Source organism: Anneissia japonica, unplaced genomic scaffold (assembly GCF_011630105.1).
Source record: "Anneissia japonica isolate Jap-2015-1 unplaced genomic scaffold, ASM1163010v1 scaffold288178_len262860_cov156, whole genome shotgun sequence".
NCBI lineage: Eukaryota > Metazoa > Echinodermata > Crinoidea > Comatulida > Comatulidae > Anneissia > Anneissia japonica.
This window is the reverse complement of record NW_022698840.1, coordinates 237,598-237,878: the sequence shown is the minus strand read 5'-3', so window position 1 is coordinate 237,878 and position 281 is coordinate 237,598.

The window sequence follows — 281 nt, the reverse complement described above, 5'->3', positions numbered from 1 at the left end:
AAGACGACTGAAAAGCGGAGTTTCCTTCTTTCGTTCTGCCGGGTAAAATCAATTACCTACTCGTACCAATGTCCGTATGTCGCGCTAGCCTTATCCTACTCTAGGCCTAGACTAGCTAGGATGGTATAGGCCTAGCCTTGAAGGGACGAAGGTCCCAATGAAAAACAACGTCGCTCTTTGATAGCTAACATTGTCTATTTAACATCACAATAATTCATTAGACCTATAGTTTTTTTTTAATTGTACTCGACAAATCTCAGCCGATACCTCGCACAACTCGA